The sequence below is a fragment of the Balearica regulorum genome, chromosome 5 (genome assembly GCF_011004875.1).
Source record: "Balearica regulorum gibbericeps isolate bBalReg1 chromosome 5, bBalReg1.pri, whole genome shotgun sequence".
NCBI classification, from domain to species: domain Eukaryota; kingdom Metazoa; phylum Chordata; class Aves; order Gruiformes; family Gruidae; genus Balearica; species Balearica regulorum.
Window position 1 is genome coordinate 45,200,663 of NC_046188.1, and position 16,929 is coordinate 45,217,591.

The window sequence follows — 16,929 nt, forward strand, 5'->3', positions numbered from 1 at the left end:
TTTCTCCTCCCCCTTTAGTTTTCCACAACTACAAGAGTATAGTTCACATTCTGCACTTTTCACTCTTTTTTTTTTTGTCATTTTTATAGTTGTGTTTGTTCTAACACCTAAATATGAAGATCCTCTGAAGATTTCAGGTGATGTGGAGAAACACCATGCAAGCATAGGAGCAAAGCAAGGAGAGGGACTGTTTATCAGAGAGTGTTGTGATAGGACAAGGGGCAATGGGTTTAAACTACAAAAGGGTAAATTTAGATCAGATATTAGGAAGAAATTCTTTACTGTGAGGGTGGTGAGGCACTGGAACAGGTTGCCCAGAGAAGCTGTGGATGCCCCATCCCTGGAAGTGTTTAAGGCCAGGTTGGATGGGGCTTTAGGCAACTTGGTCTAGTGGAGGGTGTCCCTGCCTGGGGCAGGGGGGCTGGAACTAGATGATCTTTGAGGTCCCTTCCAACCCAAACCATTCTATGATTCTATAAGCAGAGCAGGCTCCTTGGTTACTGCTGAAGGTACTCCCAGGGGGTACTCATCCTCCCTCGTGCGTGTCCCTGTGCCCATCAGTCAGTCCTTGCAATGTCAGTGTGCACACAGCCTACTGCAAAGTCATAGCAGCATGTCAGAGAGGACAATCCCTAGGTGAGAGGGATGCTGTGAAGATCCAGGTGCTGTTGGCACACAACATCAAGTCCTTTGGACAGCAAAGGCACTCGTGGTATGAGGCATGATGCCCAGGATACCAGTGTGACTGCTACAAATCCCAAGAGGCATCCCCGGGCTTCACAGGCAATGCCACATAACCTCTACCATTTTTTTTACAAAATAGGCAAGGACCTGTCACGTTTCACACGATACATGTTAAGATCTCCAGCGGTTTTACCATGTTGCTCACAATCAGGGAAGTAGAAAACACAAGAACATCTGAGCTGTTAAATCTCTAATGCGGGAAAAAAAAGTCCAAATGGGGTTAAGCATGAACGAACCTGTGAATTCCTGTCCTCAAGTATGCCGCCTTTATCACTGCCCCTCTTGTAGTTATTAGTTAACAGCCACAGACTCTTATCTGCCTGGATCAGCCTCCAAAACAGAGCTTTAATTTTACATTTTACTGGCACGTTTCCCAGATTGGGACATTCTTGCATGTGAAATAGCCGTATAGGAATCCATCCCCTCCTCAGCACACAGCTCCTTCACTCAAATTCTCACTGCCAGCCTTCTGGAGGTCATTCCCTCTTCTTTTAAGAAAGATCTTGCGTAGCTTGTACCACATTTTAAAGTGCGGGCCCATGGTGAAAGATGGACTTGAATTCATATGCTTTTTCTACAGTTGCATATTATTACCAGAAATAGTAATCCAGAACAGTCAGCTACTGACAAGCCGAGAAGGGGGAATAAAGCACAGCATTCAAGGCTCCGAGCTTCCCCCCAAACAGGCATGAAAGACCCAGGCTGACTGTTTTCCCCAAGGTGAATTCACTCACCGAGGTCCTCAGCCATGCCAACCATTTCAGGTCACTTTATGAAGCACCAGCTGGCTACGCAGCTCATGACCGCAGCCAATGCAAACACCGAGAGATCCCACAAAATAAGAGGGAGAACCAGTTTGCTCAGAGGAGGACCACTGTCCACAGACACTAACCCCATGCTCCACTGGGAAAATTGCTTTCGCCTTGACAGTTGCCACAGCGTTGGCTTAACTTTCCCCTCCGAAGTACAGCGTTCCTGTGGGAGAAGCTGTCCTCCATGCAACAGTGCAGCAGAGCAGCATCCCGGCACGGTGAAGGCTGGTGGCAGGGCAAGACCTGATGACCTGCCTCCCAGGTTGATGCGAGGCCAGGGCTCTTCTCTGACAGCTGCAGAGCAGGGCTGAATGCAGCCTGTCCAGCTGGAGACAAACTGGGGCAGTCACAAATTCAAACTTAATTAGTCAAAATTATAGGGCATGGATGATGTAGGATTTGAGCAGTGTAGGCTGTGACTAGGACTTGTTCAAATCATTGCCAATTACTCCACTACAGTCAGGAGCCATAAAGTCACCAGAAGATAAGAACAGTTTGAGTTTGTAATTCTGAAAACACTGAAGAAGGTCAGGACTACAAGAAAGATACCTGGAAGCACCACCAGTTTTGCTGCAGCTTTCTGAAGAAGTCTGGAGAGCAAGCTTCAAAACCACAAGACTTAAATCCATTTCACAGCAGGGAGGGCTGAGAGCTCCCAGTGGTTTCAATGACTTGTTCAAGACCAGCAACCAACACGACAAACAGCATCAGGGTGCCACAAAACCAAGTTCCCGGTGACATCCCGACTGCAGACAGGCTGGGGACAGGGAAATTCCCATGTGCCAACATGGAATTCCTCCTGTCATTTTAAGTGGATGTGAGATGCGTTCCCACTGTCACTCTTGCATGGTTTGCTGGCAAAACATGCCATCAAAACCTGCCATGATCTACTTCATGACAGACATGTTTCAGAGGGGGAAGAAGGAAAAGAACCTCTGAAACAATCCCTGAACTAGTCTTAAGTTTGTCTTATGGTGGCTTCCAGCGAAGGTGGAAAATGCCGCTGACTTTACAAGATTTGTCACAAAATTCTGTATTACGGTCAGTTGGGAGCATTTGCCCTTTGTTGATCTCAGAGTAGGAAGTTAGTGTCATGGATCAGCACAAGCCTCTGGAAATCAGCTATTATCTGGTGCAACTTCTCTACATTAAGTGTTGAGTAAGGACTCAACACAGTGGGATTCTGACAATGTAAAGTTCCCATGCAGCCTAAAAACCTCTGAAAGAGTGTGGCATGCCATGGAGCCAAGGCAGCTACTTACTGCAGCTGAAAGAATACGTGACTTGTGTTTTTAACATATATTAAAAATAATTCCCGTAAACTGGAAACTTCTCATTTTTGCTGTATTCAGCTCCCTGCGTTGATCCCACAGATTCACAGTTTAAGGGTAGAAAGGAGAATTAGGTCAACCTGACTGATCCCCTGTACGTCACATGTCCTTACCTTTAGCCTACAAACACGACAAAATTTCCATCCCAGTCTAGCATGGGGAAGAGAAGCCAACACTTCATCAGAAGTTCATTCCAACTGTTAATCCCCATCGTGGACAAGCTATATGTGAACTCTCTAGCTGTGGGCATGAGTCAGCAGTTCCTTCAAAGGGCCCTGCAACCCAGCCGGAAAGGCTGAAATACCCAGCACGTTGGGACGCTGCTTTGAGAAAATGGAAAGAATTGCTTCCCAGGTTAATGGCTATAACAAACCTCACCATCTTTGGTCAGGACTGCCAGTTGCACTTCTTTGCCTTTGGCTTCTTCAACATAAATATATACCTACATTTATAAAGTTAAACCAAACAGACACAAAACCTCAGTAATAAACCAAGATGCTATTCCACCAACGTTCTTCTCCCCAAGGAGAGAATGAGTACAACCCAGTGGCAGATGTAAGCTTTGTTCCTTAAGGCACTACTGAAAGGTGTTTGAAAAGCAATAGTGATAAACACTGAACAAAAACACATACATAGCGGAGCCCTGGATGTGTACCCTTGCAGTACCTGCTTAGTTTTCCAACAATTTTCGTCATTCTTCTGTGTAATTCTTCCAATTTTCTCTATATTACCTCAAGATGCTGGCACCAGAAAACCAACCAGAATGAGTCTGAAGTAAATCTGAGGGTTACAGACATAAAACTACATCCTCACCCTAATTCATTACCTTCCCATTTGTGTGTCCAAAATCATGGTCATCTTTTCCAGCCAGGACCCAGCACAGAAAGGTCCCTGGAGCTGCCTGCCCATTCTGACCCCCACGTTCTTACATGGGACTGCTCGGGGAACAGCCCCCCTTCACAGATCACATTCGGGACATGCCTTTCCAGGTTCATAACTCTCCTTTTGTCTGCATGAAAATGATTTTGTTTCAACGGCTCCATTTACCAAACAAACAGCATTACTCCATCCTGCCCCTATCAATATCTACAATTCACGAAACTTGTTTCATCTACACATTTTGCCAGCGGTGAGTCACGTTTTCTTCTGCATCATTGAGTAAGTGTCAGGCAGAATTGGCTTTTCCCTTCCCCTCATTTAAAGGGAAGGGTCATCGAGTCTACTTCTTTGAAAATGTAGTCTCCACATATCATGTCGCAGAGAGTCTTCCCTAAAATGATCAAGGTCTAGCTTAAAATAGCTGGATTATTTGCTCTGCTTGTCTAAGGCAGCAGTGCCAGAGCCTTGATCTTTTGATGCTGAAAAACCATTTTCTACATTAATCTTAAAGTTAATCCACGAACAGTTGATTTATTAGTGTGCTAATACTGTCCTTTAGCTTAGGGTATCCTTCATCCTCCTTACTGTTTATACTGCCACTTCAGTTTATTTATTGGATGCTGACTCTCTATCAATCACTACCCTCACTTCCTAAGCCACTTGTGTTTTATTGATATTCTTTGTCATCAGATATTAATTGGATTCTCACGCATTGAGTTAACTGCCTTATATATACCTAAGTATATCACATCTACAGATCCTTCTTTAAACCAACAGTAAGCTTGGCAAAGAACAAAATCAGACCTGTTTGAGAAGTACAAGTTGTCTGTAACACCAAGTTTCAAGCATGAATTACTTTATATTTACCCAGGACACTATCCAACCTATCATTTCCTGGGCCATCCACTTGGTCATCTTCAGAACCATCCCAAGACAATCACTCTTCCAGTCTCCTGGACTTGCTGTCATCCACCAAGACCAATTAAAAATGAGCAAGCTAGAGACTCTCTTATTTATCTAGTGCTCACTTTGTTTCAAGGGAACGTGCTTTTTCCAAAGCGCAGATGCCAGCAAAACTTTACTTGCCCACAGGACCCATGCAATTCCTACGTGTGTCCCTGGACTCCTACTTATAGGGCTCAACTTCTGGATACCCAGCTTATCCTTTCCTTGCTGCTGGCCCAGATGGCAGCCTCGACAGCAATCAAGCGCACACAGGTCAACAAAGAGAAGTTGGGTTTGGGTCTGGAAAAGTTAAGTTTTTCATCACGCAGATGATTTTATAGAAAGCAGAGAGGTGAATTTACTGCCCAGATGACCTTCTCCTCTCATCCATGGACAAAAAGGCTGGAGCGAGGAAGCGCCTGGTAGGCAGGCAGCAGGCTGGGCCACCGCAGCACTCCTGCTTTTCTGCTGTGCTGGGAGAGGGAAAAGACACTGGAGCGCCTTTGATGTTTCGTAAGGCACGCGCAGGAAATTCAGGACACCCCGGTTGGGTCCTGCCAGCCTCGCCACACGCCTGGGACCTGCCACATCGCACTCAGCACTTGCCCAGCCGCCCACTGCGAGCTCGCACGCATCCAGAGGACCCCTGCACTTGTGCAGCCTGGCCAGCCTAAAAATTTCCGTGGGTGAGCGACACCAGGGATTCATGTACTTGAACATCAACGGAGGTAAAAAGGGAAAGGGAAGGCGTGGGGGTGGGCAGGAAGCAAACCCCAGACACTACTTTCTAAATAGCAGATGTGGCTATTCTGGCTAGCAAACTTCCACTTTAATTTCTAACCCACAGAGATGGGAAATGATTCATGAAAAATCAACAGGATAAAATTAGCTGGAAGGCAGAGAGATAATTCATGCAACCCAACCGTCACGGGCTGAAGTGCCAGCACTACCAGTGCTGCCTGGCATTTCAGCCTCCGGTGCCCTTCAGTGACTGGCACCCGGCCAGCAATCAGCTCCACAGATATTTCCTCAGTGTCTAAATTAGACCCTCTGGAGAGCACATCCATCTTTTAACAAGACGACCTTTCACTCAACACTTTTCTAGAAGTTCCAGCTTTTTCTTTTTTCTTTTTTAAAAGAAGAGATTACCTGCAGTACTCTGCCTTTTTTCTTCCACTAAGTGAACGCTTAGTGGTGTTAGAGGACGGGACAGACTGACGGGACAAGACAGGCTTGCACACACATCTGTACGCCACGGCCAAGCTATGCACGAAATTCAAACTGCCCCACTGAGTCAGAAAGCTCCGTGCATTTCACCAGAGCACCCTTTTCCTGCACAAAGCCAGTAACACACTCAACAGTGACAACTGAGCGTTGGTCTTCCTTTATACATGCTGGTGGTTTTTTTGTAAGACTGCCCTTAAATTCTGTCACATAAAAGGCACAAACCACAAAACACAATTTCACCCTTGATACAGCCACATGACAGAAAGTTTCTCAAGCAGACAGTATTACTTACAAATCACAATCTAAAGCTCTTTATCCCAAAGGCAGATGAGAAACCCCCACCCCTCCAAGAGGCCTCTGGACTTCCAGCAGGCACCTGGCTATTAAGCAATGTCCCTTCCCACCACCCAACTCAAAAGCTTCAGGAATCAAAGGTCCAATTGTAAAGCCTCTGCAGCACCAATACCTCCAGGCAGGCAGTCTCACCTGCAGGGGGATCCCCATTCAATTGGGACCTGTGGGTATAGACACATAATGAAGATAAAATCCTCTGCTTTGGTACCATTCGTCCAGTCGGTGCCTGTTCATGCCTGTTGAAGGATGTTACATGACGGTTCCTCTACGGTTGTTAGAGTGGTTTCACTCTACTTGGGCTTCAGGACACACAAGCGGCTTCTTCGCTTTTACTTGTTCAGCAAAAAGGGAAAGAATATTTGGGGGGGTAAAACAAGAAGGTAGGAGAAAATCGTATTTTCATTTGTTCCTAAAATTCTAACAAACTAGCTTAGTCTTTTAAAAGCACTAACGAATACACCAGGCAGAATGAGAACAAATCAACTGTTCCACAAAATGCAGAGGAAGCAAAAGCAAGAGCCATATTTATTTCTCCTCATTTGTACCCTCTTGCAGGCCATTAGGGAGATAAGATCTCACAGTACAACAGACATTATTCAGGGCTGGTAAATCTGTCTACAGGTTAGGGGCTCATGTTACACCACTTGGATGAGTACTGGCTGAGCATGGGTCACACCGACCCCCTTTTCCTTGGGGCAGGCAGCGGTCCAGATACTCCCAGTGTCAGATCTGCCAAGAAATCAGATATCCGTGTGCTGAATTCACCACCACCACCATTTGATCTGCACATTCCCTTCCATACAGAGAGAGAGGTGTTCAGACCCTGTATGTCCTAAGGCAGCTAACTTCAAAAAAATTTCCAGCAGGGGCCAAGCACTTCTGGTCCATTCCTTTAAACCCTGCTCCTCAAGTGCGTCTTCTACATGAAGGTACCGGGTTGCACAGAAGTACCTGGTCCTCTACACTACAGTCATTTTTAAAACACCGATTAGCAGAAGCATGGAAAGAGCCCAAGAATTCATTCAATTCCAGTCCAAAAAGAAGAGGGAGCACGTCACAGTGACTTCACGTATGCAAGTCACTGAGGGACTACAAAAGTTCACCGACTGCCCCAAGAGAATTCAAAAGCAACATTTCAACATCCAACTACAGAATGATACCTAGTTAAAAAAACCCCAACCAACCACCAGTTAAGTCCATCAGACCTAAAGAGGGTATGTTAGCATCTGATTTAGTTGGTGCTAGCTCTCAACACATCCAGGAGAGGCAGTAAGTGGATCCACCTCTCTGGAGGTACTGCCTTGGCAACAGCAACGCAGCATTAGCTGGTGGGATTCTGCACTGAGGGTCAGGTACCACTGCCACCAGCCAGCGGTCCTTCACTATATGATTTAGGAAAAATTTCTCAAGAAACAAAGCATCTTACACACATACCATACATAAGAAAGTTCTCTTCCCAATCACAAAGTGAAGAGAGAGTCAGTAATTAAAAAGCTTCTATTCTTCAAAAGCTGATTGATCTCATTTGAGCTCAAAAAAGACAATCTGCATATCTAGGTGTGTACACATGACAACTCTAGAACCTATTTTATTGTTCACAAAAGTATGTTCATATGTCATCAGTATTGATTTTTCCTGCAGTCAGTTTCCAAGTGTTTTCATTAATCTCCTCTGAAGGGATACAAGGACTGAATTCTGCACACTGTGGCATATTTAACATTCGCATTAGCCTTTCCAAGCAAAAAGTCTCCAATTTGAAGAAAGCAGCAGACCACGTGAATTACTCCAGCAGCTTCAGAACAAAAGAAATTAAAAAGACCCCACAACAGCAACCCCCCTCCCTGATATACACAGACACGAGAAAGTCAAGGTTTATCCACATGAAAGGTGTGAAGAGGAACATGCTAGGAGTGGAAAGGTAATCCCAATCAAACTCAATCATGTCTTTCAAGGAAGATGCTACGTACACTTAGTCTGCTCAGCTGTTTGAGTCTGCAGCTGAAGATCCACATTTAAGTCCGCTCAGCGTATTATGATACGTTTTCAAAATAAAGCTTCGTTGTACTGAAAAGGCATGTATTGGACAATATTTCACGTTGGTTATCAGCCTGAAAACAGCTGATGTCGCTGACCAACATCAGCTCCAATTACCAGCCTTCAATACTCTGAAAGGGTGTTTGTGGGGGGCACGGGAGCTGTGTGCCCACGGCCGGTGCCCTGAGCCACACTCAGGAGCCTGGAGCCAGCACTCCCCAGGGACGACCTGGTTCGGGGACTGGCAAAGGATGCTCAGTGCATCGGCTCCCCACTGTGCAAGGCAGGAGCACCACTGGCTCTCAGAGGTAGCTAATTAAAGCAATTCTAGAGCTGCTGCACAAGATAATCCCCCACATCACCTCCCATGCACTTTCACCACTCCGTCCTCATACATCACCCCCAGTACCCAGGGTCAAGCCTCCACCGGCAAAAGCCAGCCCCCAGCTGAGAGTGGCACAGGCAGTCCAGCTGAGCCGCCGGGAGCGCTGGCCCCGGCAGGGCTCGGCGCCAACTCTGATTTCAGAACGGCATTCCCTCCTCCAGGACGAGTCACTACAGCCGAAGTAAAACTAGCCTTGCTGAAAAGCCAAAGCCTAAGGAGGAGAGAAGAAAGGGGCCAGAGAAACGAAGCCATTTATCAGAGCGCGCTCAAATTGGACGACTTTGCTTACGGTACCCTTCTGATGGGCCCCTTATTGATGGCTGCCTGTGACCGAGGGACTGCACTGAAACGGTCTTCTGCAGTACGCATTACTGATCTCTCTCTGGAGGCTGCCAGTTTCTGCAGCTTAAACCTTAAATTATATGTATAATGTTTTTACCTTCTGACTGCAGAGAAATTGTTCCGAGTCTGAAATGCCAGAGTGCTGCCTCCCTGCCTTGCAGAGAGAGGAGGCCTTTGGACAACAGCTCTCAAGGATACAAGCTATCCTGCTCGCACAAACATACCAATGACCGGGAAGCACAACAGCAAAGCTCTAAATGTCAATATTTTTAATTGCTTGACTGTCTCTCAGCAGAAACACAGGTTCTTGCAATTATGTGCAGAGTTTGGGATGGAAGGAGGAAAAATGCCAGTGCTAGTACCACCTTTGCTGATTCTAGCTGAGGTCTGAAGCCTAAGTGGTGAGGACAGTGACTAGACCTCTAAAAACCCGCATTTGTAACCGTGATTCTAGACCTCAAGTCAAAATTTACCCCCTTCACCTCTGCTTTTTTCTCTCCTCGCTCTCAATCCTCCTGGTCTTTTCTATTAGTAACATAGTGCCTATCACACGGTGGGCATTTTAAAGAAAAACTTCTCTAACATGGGATGCTTGTGTTGTCCTCCCCACCGGGTTTCTCCTCCATCCACCTTGGCTGCTCCGACCCTCCAAAGAAGCCACACGACTGCTCTGTGGTTTCCATCACTCATCAGTTTTACCTGAAAACTTCCTTTCTGAAGCGCTTTTCCCTCGCCTTCTTTCTGAAGATGCCAGGCAGGGTGACATGAATCTGTCTCTCACCCTGTCCTCTCTGCTTTTTCTTTGGGAGGTTGGACTGCTACCGGAATCCACTCGCATGGGCAAGTTTAACTAGCAGGGATTCCTGAAAAGCAACATTTCACTATGCAGCTTTAGAAGGACCATTGCTCTAGAGGCTTTATTTAAAAACACCTTCAGTAGCAGAAAAGAGGTCACGGGGAGAACAGAAGAGCCTGAGAAATTAAAGCTTTCTTTGCTCCACTACTGCAGAGAGGTCAGTGCAAGACGAGGCACTAAAGCCGTCTGCAGCTGCACAGGAGCTCTGGTCCAAGAAAGTTCACCCTCTACAAGAGACCTCCAGGCAGGAGCACTGTGTAGGGGCGCTTGCAATGAAACATGCCACAAGCATGACAACCAGGGGCGAGACACGGAGCAGCAAAGCTAGCATCCCGCGGCAGGCCGGGAGGAATTCTGCCACTTGCTCAATGCCAGCGGACATTGCACGTGCCGACCCCCCTTCACCGGGTACACCTGTGCCTCAAGCAGCTCCCAGCCCTGGGTCCGAAGGACCTGTGCTCAGGTGACAGCCCAGATCAGCGAACTCAACGCTGATGCAAGAAGGTATGTCAAGCATACCCAGATGCACGTCCAACCGACTCCAGATTTCTTAAAATGTCAGAAAGCTGCAATCCAAATGGAAGGATAAAAGCGATGTTTCCTTGTTTTGGCTTTCTTAGGAAAGTCGATTGTTCATAGGTCTCGGATACACATTCCCAACACAAAATAGGCATCAAAAGTTCCCACCTGCACTCACGGCACTGGGAACAAGAATCATTACTTCTCACAGCTACCTGGCCTTGCATCTTCAGATCAAGTTTTAGCATCTTATTTCTTCCTTCTGGAGGTCCCCCAGTTAATCTTCATTATTATTATTTGTCAAACAAACAAACAAAACCAACCACAAAAGCATTTTGTATTTGGGACTATGTTTAGTTTCTCCATGCAAATTTTCACACACATGCCAACAACACCGGATTGGCAATAACCATTTTAAATATGCTACTCCAAAATGTCATGAATATTAGGCAGTATTTTAAAGCTCTGGAAATGGTTAGTAGGACTTACAGCCAAACCAGCAAGAGAGAGGCCCTGCTAACAGCAACTTTAAGAATAAAGAGATAGGTAAAAGCACATGCTTTTCTTGCATAAATGGACACGGGGCGGGGGGAATAATAAAAAAAACCCACAGCTTTGGGAATCAACCAGCATGAGACAGAAGTTATGAAAAGAAAAAAAGAATAGTACAAAAAAAAAAAAAAGAAAAACAACCAACAGAAGGATAAAGTGTACGTGGTACTTTTTATAAAAAGATGAAAGACCTCTCTTGCCTGGACTTGTCGTTTTTCTCCTCAATATACATACTTTACTGCAATTCCTGACTCAGGGCGGCAACTTCCACTCACCGCAATGCTCGCGGCCCCCCGATCGCAAAGCCAGCTTGCTGCAGCGGAGGAGCCCTCCTGCGTCAGGCCCCTCTTGCAGCGGTCATGGTCACAACCTTACCCATTTTGAGCATCCAGCAAGGAATACGAGCAAACAACCTGCCCCCACCCCATCCCACTAAGACCGACCTTGTCGCAGTACATCAGAAATAAGGTTTCAGACAAGTCCTTGCTTTTGTCCTTACTGTTTAAAATCAGATATTACCCTCACAATAATGTTCCTCCTTAAATTGTCAAAAAAGCACACGTAATTGCTACCAGTGACCAGTAAGGCTCACGATGAGAGAGTCCCCCAAAAACTGGCCCAGACAGTCTGCTCTTCACGCATGGTCCACAAAGATGCTAGAGGAGCAACAGGCCACTCTCCTGAAACCAGCAAGGTGCGCACCAAAACCAGCACTGAGCTGGGGGCTGCAGGACCTCCCTCGCACCCCGCACAGACAGACAGGAGGAGCAGCAGCTTTTGACACGACTCCCAGGCAGAAGGGGACAGCGGCTTCTCCTGATCCTGCTACTCCACACCGCAGTGGGAATGGTCAACTCAGCATCTCGCCAAGAGCCAGGGCAACCTTCAGTATGTCCCGTGGCTACCTCAAATCCTCCCCAGTGAGTGGTTCCAACTAACCAGCCTTTCCTTCACTAACACAGTCCTTCCGCTGGCCACACCAACAGCCCCGACACTTCAACTCTTTGCAGACTGCACATGATTCGAGAGCCCTACGTCGCTCAGCCCTGCGCTAAACTATTATTTTTAGAGCAGGAGCACCTTTGGTTGAAGCACCCCTTGCAAGAAGCAAATACGCATCATCTGAATACTTTCATTTCCGATTGCAGCCTACAGTTGAAAAAAAAAAAAAAGCGCCGTCCTCATCAGGGATGCGCGTCTATTGTGGGGTTTATACACAATACATTAGAAAGTTGATAGAGTCATTTCCCTTTCCACTTTCATTGCTTATAATCTTGGTGATTGCACAAAGGGAAATTTAGGGGACATGCAGCCCAACCCAGGCAGCGTGCTCACGCTCCACTGGTCCCACCAGCAGTTAAACCTCGCCGGCAGGACTGGATCTGGGGGCAGGGGAGCTGCTGGATATTTGAGGTTGGGGCTCCTTGATGGCTCAACAAAACACTGCACACACCTGCAGTGCTGGAAAACAATCCTTTCTTATGGTCAGGTTGGTTTTCGTTTGGGTGGTGTTTTTTTTTTTTTAAGCTGGTTCTGCCAGTTCTCCTCCCACTAATGAGAAGCATTAATCATTGGAAAAAGAGGAAGAAACATCGAGCCAACAGTTTTGCCCACGGGCCAGGTTTTTTTTTTTTCTTCTTTTTTTTAAGGGATGAGAAACGGGACACTGGAGGCATCTTCCTTTTCCATTTGGAATACACCAGGGACTATAGAAATTGGGTTTAAATAATATATATATATATTTTTCATGCTTTTCTGGAGCATTTGCAAAGGGGGCTGAAAGATTCAATAGCTTAAAAAAAAAAAAGAGGGAAAAAGGCTAAAAAAATACGCATTTGGTGAAGTTTTTCCACATAAGTCAATGAAGTATCCTGGCTAAACGGTGCAAGGGCAACTCTTCCGTTGCACTCCGCAATGGACCCGAGAGATGTTGCAGGCATGATGCCCGCAAGCCCGATTACAGCAACCGCGGGGTTCCCGACGTTCCGGGCTTCGCCGCGCCCCGCTCCGCCGCCGTAGCGGCGGAGCGGGGCGCGGCGAAGCCCGGAGCGTCGTGAACTCCGCGATAATGTCGTCCGGCCCCGCCGAACAAGCACCCAGCTGCGACACCGCGACCCGTCGGTGCCGCGTCCCGCCGGCTCCCGCCACCGCCACCCCCCCCCACCCGGGGAGAGCCCCGTTCCGCCCCGCCCCCCGCGTTCCAATGTGGCGCGCGCCCACCCGCCCCCGCCCGCCGATTGGCCGCCGACCGTGTCACTCGTCGGCCCCGCTAACGGCCGCGCAGACGGGAGGGAGGGATGGAGCGAAAAGCGGAGGGGGTGGGGGGGGCAGAACGACACGACGAGGGGAAGGGCGGGCGCAGCCGCGGCGGGGACGGGCCGGGCCCAGCGTCGCCCGCCCCGTAGGGGAAAGGAGGGGTGTGTGTGGGGGGGGGTGCCGCTACCTGTGCCCGCGGGTCGCCGCCGCCGCCCCGCCCGCTGCGGGCACCCTTCAGCCGGGCACCGCTAAGCCGGACCCCCACTCCACCCCCCTCACCCCCGGGCTGGGCCGGGTTCTCCCCCCGCCCCCGCGTTCACGCAGCCATTTTCGTGGCCACCTTGGCTACCAGCGGGGCTGACTCACCTCGGCGCTGCGGGCGCGGGGGGCCCGCCTCGGCGTCGGGGGGCCCGCTCCGCCCGGGGAGGGGAGGGGAGGGGGGGGGAGAGCCCGGCTGGCTGCGCCCTCCCTCCCCGCCGGCCCCGCTGGCTAGTCCCAGGCGAGGACGGGTCCCGGGGCCGGGCCGGGCTCGGCGGAGGCGGCGACGGCGGCTCCCTCCCTCCCGGCCGTGACCACCATCTTATTAGCACAGGAAATGACATGGAGAACGGAAGAGAGGGGCGTTCGGGGGCCGAGCCCGGGGACCCCCCGAACCGGGGGGAGGCGCCGCCGGCCCGCCCGGCCCGGCCCGGCTCGGCCCGCCACAGCTCTCCCGAGGCCACGGCGCTCCCGCCTTCCCTCCAAATACCCGGGGTGGAAAGAGAGGAGGGGAAAAAAATAATAAAAAACAAACCCAAAAAGCCGCACAAAGCAGGGAAAAGACAGAAAAAGCCGAGTAAACCCAAACCGCCCCCGGTTCCCACCTCCTGCTCCGGAGCCAGCGAGTTCAGCGCGGAGCCGGCGGCGATCTGCGCCCGCCGCCGGGCAGGGGCTCGGGGGGGCTCTTAAGGACAAAAACGGCCCGGGCGGCCCTCGGGCACAGCGCGGGGGGAGCCGCCGGCCGAGGGGGCCCGGCCCGACGGAGCCGCTGGGCTCCCCCCCGGGCGCTGGCGCGGCCACCACCTGCCGCCGCCCGGCAGCGACCGCGGCGCCCCGCGGAGCGGGACCGAGCCGCCCGCCCGCGCCCGCGGGGCCGCCCGCCTCTGGGGGACGGCGGTGAGACCTGCCCTGGGGCTCCTCCACCGGCCAGGGGAAGAGCCTGAGTCGCCCCGGGGCGAGCCCCTCTCCCAGCGGCAGGACCCCGCCGGTGCGAGCCTCTTGTCGCCCGTTTGGAGCCTCATGCCCTTCTGCGAGCAAAAAGTGGATGCGAAGACGCGGTGTTTCCCTGGCGCTCAGGGCTTGGTTGTGTTTTAAATTACCCCCCAAAAAAAACCAACCCACCCAACAGCAACAACAACAACAACAAACCCTACCCCAGAGCTCTGTGCAGAAATTACAGGCAACATGACGGATGACAAAAAGTAGGCATAATTTAATAAACAGAGGAAGCATGTCTCACCAATAAAACAAATTCTAAATAAAACCATCTGCAAGCATTAAATTTGAAACAATGCAAACTGTTTAGCAGCTTTGCCAAAAGAGGCACAGCAGGGGGTAAAGAGAAGGATGGATAAATAGCCATAATTTTCCAGTTCCTTTGGTTGACAATGGGCTTGTATGCAAACAGGGCTGTGGTGACAATGTGCATGCTTGGATACTTGGAACTACTTCCTTTTTTCTGCAGCCCTGAGAAATACCTCTTTCTGCAGTCCCAAGAAAGAAAATTATTTCCTAATATCCTCCACCCTGAGGTGCCTGCTATAAAAGGATGAGGAAAATCAGTGAGGGCACAAGTAAAAAGAGGACGGTAGCCCAAGCAAGTTAGAGGCCCACTTCTGCCGTCCTTGAGCTCCTTCTGCTGCCGTCACTGAGAGTTTGGGAGGTGGCGGGACTTAAGGGTCAGGTCTTGATACATCACTTAAATTGGCAAAAGATAATTATGTCTGGCAAAACAACGAGGAAGGTAATCAACTTGGGTTCCAAACAAGCTCACTTTGCAAAGGCAGCTGGTGTGGCACAGATGATTATTCGGAAGTTCAAATGAGTATCATTTGTCAGATCTCCAGCTGTGGTACGCTTTTTGTTACCCATTTCTAAGCTCTCGGGACAGGATTCCTACTCAGAGGGTAAGCGTGCTGTGTAATTTTACCCCTTCCAGTAATCACAGATAGATGGACTTTGAGGCACTTGCGCTTGCCTGGGAAAGACATACCATAAGCTGTCAGCACCTTCAGACTCCTCAGAAATATTAGAGATCCTAATAGAGCTGCCCTAGTTTGCTGTTTCTGTGTGCTGAAATGTGTGAGAACACTAAACTGGCAGCAAGTACGACAACGGGCTTGTAAATATGATTGATGAACGAACCGAGAAAAAAAATAATAATTAAAAAACCAATAAAATTCATGGAAGTAATACAAATGCACGCTGAATACCATGTTAATTTGGAGTAATAGTTTTGTTGTAGCTGTTGCAGTCTAAGGCTGTAAGAGCAGGCTCAAAGGGAGGCATAAAGCTTTTATTTATAAAGAAAATTAACTACGTAAGTACAATATAAATAACAGCTATTATGTCTCCTTGCAAACACGGGCATGCTAATTTATTGGGAGAGAGTTGCCTCGTCTTAATGTGTGCCTGTTGTCTTTATACATTTAATAGGCGATAAAATCCCTGTGAAGATTTTGTGTCTTTTCTGTCTAGAAACTAGTTACAGAAGGAACGCAGTGTAAACTTGTATTCTCTCTGCAAAAATCTTACCTTCAGGGCTTCAAAAGACTCCCCTTCCTCAGCAAACTGCCCCCTCACTTATTAAGAAGACACGGGATTAAGAAGATATAGGATTTTTTTTTTTTTTAGAGTGCTTCAGTGCTTTTTCCTTGCAGGGCTTGCCTAGTGTTCAGCCCCCCACTCCATCACCCACAGCAGTTCCCTTCTGTCTGCTGGGCTGTCAGAAAAAACTTTACAAACGGCAACATCAGTTAGGAATGAGGTAATTAGGTGTCAACTTTCCAGTATTAGACTGTCAAATCTGTTTCTCCACAAAATGCTGGATAGTCTCCCAGAGAGGCAAAAGCGTTTTTCTACTGACGCTGAGCTTTTAGCCAATGGTACAGAAAATAATGTGTGCAAAAGTGGATAAAACAATCCAGCTTGTCAACAACTACACTTAAATGGTCCGCAGAGCTCAAGATGCTGGGAGTCGGCAGGTACCTCTGTCAGGGGCAAAGTCCAACCCCTGCAGCAGAAGCGACTGGATGTATTTTGCTCAATGAGCATGTCATTCCCAAAAAACGTTCAGTGGCTGAAGCGCAACGCTGCAAAGAGGGGGGAAGTCAGGACCCATGCTGGAGGTGAGCTGTTGGGGGGCTGCCTCCCCTGGGGGTGCCTGGCTGTCTCCAAGAGGGTCCCCAAGGAAAGGTAGAAAAGCGTCCGGGTTCTTCTGCAAGCCGACGTGCACAACGTCCATCATGTTACTGAATTTTCTCTCGTTTAAAATTGTCAACATCCTACATAACCACATCAATATCGAGACGCTGGTGTCTGCTTCCCAGGCTTCAAGGAATGAACTGCTTGTGGCCAGACTGCCTTTTCCTCCAGGAAAGGTTGCTCGGCTGCAAGCAGAAAGGAAAATCCTCCTGCCATTACCCAGACAACACC

General features: G+C 48.9%; 1 protein-coding gene across 4 annotated transcripts in view; it reads right to left on the reverse strand.

Moving 5' to 3' along the window:
• PRDM11 (PR/SET domain 11) overlaps positions 1 to 14,382 on the reverse strand; it is a 47,643-nt gene extending 33,261 nt beyond the window's left edge. For 3 of the 4 annotated variants that reach the window (XM_075754701.1, XM_075754697.1, XM_075754703.1), the window contains exon 1: positions 13,603 to 13,830. The gene's annotated coding sequence lies outside the window, so the exon portion shown is untranslated. Of the gene's footprint in view, positions 1 to 13,602; positions 13,831 to 14,099 lie in introns of those variants that run through there. The other variant, XM_075754700.1, reaches the window with a different exon arrangement.
• Positions 14,383 to 16,929: the final 2,547 nt, after the last annotated feature.